Source organism: Arachis duranensis, chromosome 8, assembly GCF_000817695.3.
Source record: "Arachis duranensis cultivar V14167 chromosome 8, aradu.V14167.gnm2.J7QH, whole genome shotgun sequence".
NCBI classification, from domain to species: Eukaryota; Viridiplantae; Streptophyta; class Magnoliopsida; order Fabales; family Fabaceae; genus Arachis; species Arachis duranensis.
The window spans coordinates 41,339,437-41,343,392 of record NC_029779.3 but is presented as its reverse complement, the minus strand read 5'-3'; positions in this window follow the sequence as shown (position 1 = coordinate 41,343,392).

Genomic DNA, 3,956 nt, shown 5'->3' with positions numbered 1-3,956 from the left:
CATTATCAATATTTTTAATTGTGTAAGATGATATCTAATGGTATAGGATTAATCATTTTTCTTTTGATGGTTAAGTGCTTGTCAGATTTTAACAAAAGTGCTGGTCTCTAGATTTTTTCTATTTTAATTTTGAGGTAAAAAACTTAAATATCCCATATTTCTTTTTTAAAGTGGACATTTTATGCATTCTTTTTCCTTATAAATTAGGAAAAATTTTAAAATGTTTCACTAAAATTGCAATACTGATCTAAATTATTTGACAACGGAGCAATGAAATAGATATCAATGTAATTTTATAACCAAATTTTTCACAATCAACAATACATAATGAATTTTGTTCTCAATTGCACACCTATAATTAATCGACCTTAAATCTAGAAGTTGTTCCACTCTTTTTAAAATCTATTATAAAAGATTTTTTTTGGTCAAAATTTAAAAAGAGTATATTAGTATCCTAGAATAAATTAAAATGGTATTTTAATATCAAAAATAAAATTCAAAATTTCAAATTCTAATACAATCAAACAATAGTAATTACTCATATAACAGTATTTTGGTCTTTTTTTTTAATTATCCTTTAAAAGTCTTTTTTTTTAGTATCTTAAGCCGGACTTTTTTCATATAAAAAATAACTGTGTAATTCTTTTTTTTTTGGACAATCTAAATATTTTTGTTTTATTCCTTTTTTGCAAACTAGGCTTACCCCCATATAACTAAAAAAATTATCTGACAAACTTTTCAAAATGCCATTGCGGTCAAAAAGCATTAGTACCGTGTGTAACATTAATACACCATTACCATACAAGGTGATCACACTCTTCCATGGAGATTCCCTATTCCACATGTAAAGATATCATTTGCAAGTCAAACGAACCTTAACCATGGTAAACCACCCTATATCTAGCCACCATAGAACTTCCCGTATAAATATACCACAATATTACATAAAAATCTAAACATAATCGATGAAAAATACAAGCAATCAAATAAAATCTTTGTTGAGGTACCTACTATTCACCCTATGGCTATCCTCATATATCGGGATCATGATCAATGATGTGTGAAGGTACAGGTGGTAGTTGCGACAGTTGTGAAAGTGGTGGAGGTAGAAGAGACATGGCCCGAGGAGCATTGAATGATGAGCCACTTTGCATCTTCTACATGTAATTGTACATCTAGAACACATTGCTGGTATTTAGTCTTAAGTTTAGGGATAACAATGGTTTCCATGGAGCTAGAATTCCTCCCATTAATAACTCAAAAATAAAAGAAAAATAGAGGAAGATAAGTAAATAAATAAGAGAAAGTATGATGAGCCAATGGAATATTTATACAATGTACATAATGGAGGTTTATGAAGTATTAGAGATATAATTATTAGTGTTATCTTTTTTCATCAATTGAAGCTTTTGGGATGAGTGGTATCATGACATGGTATTAAAGTGTTAGATTCGAAAAGTCAAGAGTTCAATCCTTGGTAAACCCTAAAATTAATTTAAATTTTTTGAAAGATGTTTATTATCCCTAGTACTCGGATGGTTATTCTAAATAGTATGGGGGATGTTCATTTTGTAACTCAATAGCTCATTGTACACATTGTACAAATAGTCCATTGTCTCCCTAGAAGGATCCAATAAATAATATTGTGGATTCACTTGATATTTTCTTCTTTTGTTTTCCCTAATCCTAATCACACACGGACACCCCTCACTTAGCCGTTACACATAGCGAAAGAAAAAAAGAGAACGAGAAGGAAGGCATCCAGGCGTGAAGGCCGAACAAGTAGAAAGAAATGAGAGTAGAATGAGAGGGAAAAGGAAGAAGGCTAACGGGGAAGGAAGGAGCAATTGTGTTGCCATTCTGAACTGTTCCGATGTCGTCACTGAGCTTCCGTCCTCCTTGCTGTTGAGCTTTTGTATCCATTACCTTACCCTAGCTCTGCCCTCTTTTATTCCTACACCAGATTGTTGCTGCCGAAGTTTTTTAGAACTGTACTTAGCTCCACCTTGCCACTGGCTCAGTCCAAATTTTGCGTTCTCTCATTCCATTATAGTTCAATCCTTCTTATCCTTTGATTTGACACTCCAAATTTGGTATTTTTGTCTCTTGAGATCAAATTACGAGTATGCTTTACATTTATAATTGTTGAGTTTTAGTTTATGTATGTTATTATGAGCTTTTAGTTATATGTATAAAACTATTATTGAAAAATTTTAATTTGATTAGAATAATTGATTTGTTATGATTGAATAATTATTTTTGTGAAGATGGTATACTTTAAAAATTTTATATGAAACTATATGTATGTTTGATGAAGTTTTATATTATTTTAGAATGTTTGATTTTACTTGAATATGTATTTTTGAAGCGTTAAAGTATTTGTTAGTATTCACTTTGAAATTGTGACATATGTTTGAACTTTCTTATGATTGAAATAGTTTGATTGAAAATAATTTCCAATGAGAAAGTATTATTTGATTTGATTTGATACATTATATATTTGAAAGATAAAAATTTTGTTATATTTGAAATTATATGTTTTGAATTGGTTTAGGAGGCTCGTATTAGAAAACCATTATTAACGACAGTCATGACATTAATTTAGATGCATCTAACTCAGACATCAACTAGTAGGAGCGTTGCTAGCCCAACGTGTAGGCTACACGTTGGATCTATTATTCGGTATGGACACACAAGAGGAAATGGTTATTTTTAGAGGTGGAGCTGCCCAATGTAGACTATTTGATTTAATTTCTGTAATGAGAACTCCCTTATTTATTCACTTATTTATATAAATTATTATTTTCTAAATAAAATTACTTTTATAATAATATTTATATGGTCTTATGTAGATTGTACATGTATTATCTAGTAATTGAGTTGCAAAAACTCACTCTATTTTTCTAAAAATATTTTTAAAAAACAAATATTCAATTATGTGAGTCTTTTTATTCAAGCCTAATGATCTACAATAGGTATCTATTATTTGGTGTGTTTCTAAATGTTATATGTTTTATATGTAACCTATTTTTAATTATTTTATCTTTTATTAAAAGTGTGTAAACTATTCTTTCTAGAACTTGTAAATTTATTAAGAATATTTGTAACCTTCTTGTTTAACTTATATTCAAATCTCTTAGACTTGCTAGAGGACTATTTTTCTAAGCATTAGTCATGACTCGTTTTGGACCGTGACACTCTCCCACCTCCATTCTTGTTTTGATAAAATATCTCTATTATCGTCTTATCTCTGTCATAGATCCCTGTTTATTTCTTTTTGCAGGGGAGGTAGATACCTAGTATCCATGGATATTAAATTTAAACTTAAAAAAAAAACAAAATTAACACAACCATAATAAAATTCAATCTAATTCAACCAAATATATTAATTCAAACACAAATTTAACATAATAACATACACATAAAATTTTTGACATATAAATTAAAATAAAATGAATTAGAATTAGGGTTAAGTAAGATTTTGGTCCTTAAGATATAGGCCAAAAATTTTGTTCGTCCCCAACCTTTTTTTGCATACAAAATCGTCTCTCAGGTTTAACTTGGTTTTAAAATCGTCCTTTACACTAAAATACCTTTTTTTTCTTCACCAAAATACAATTTCTATCTTTCTTCTCCATCACAACAACATCTCTTGTTTTTCTTCTTCTCCAACAACAACAACAATGAAGCAAAAATAATGTAATAAACATAAAAAAATAGAAACAACAATAGAAACAGAATCAGAAGCAGAAATAGAAGCATAAACAGAATTAAAAATAAAAACAGAAATAGAATTAAAAATAGAAATAGAATCAGAAATATAAGCAGAATCAGAAGTATAAAAAATAAAAACAGAATCAAAAGTAGAAGAAATAGAAGCAGAAGAACAATGGATTAATAAAATAAGAAACAAAATTAGAATTGGAACACAATGTGATTAACAATGGTTTAACAAA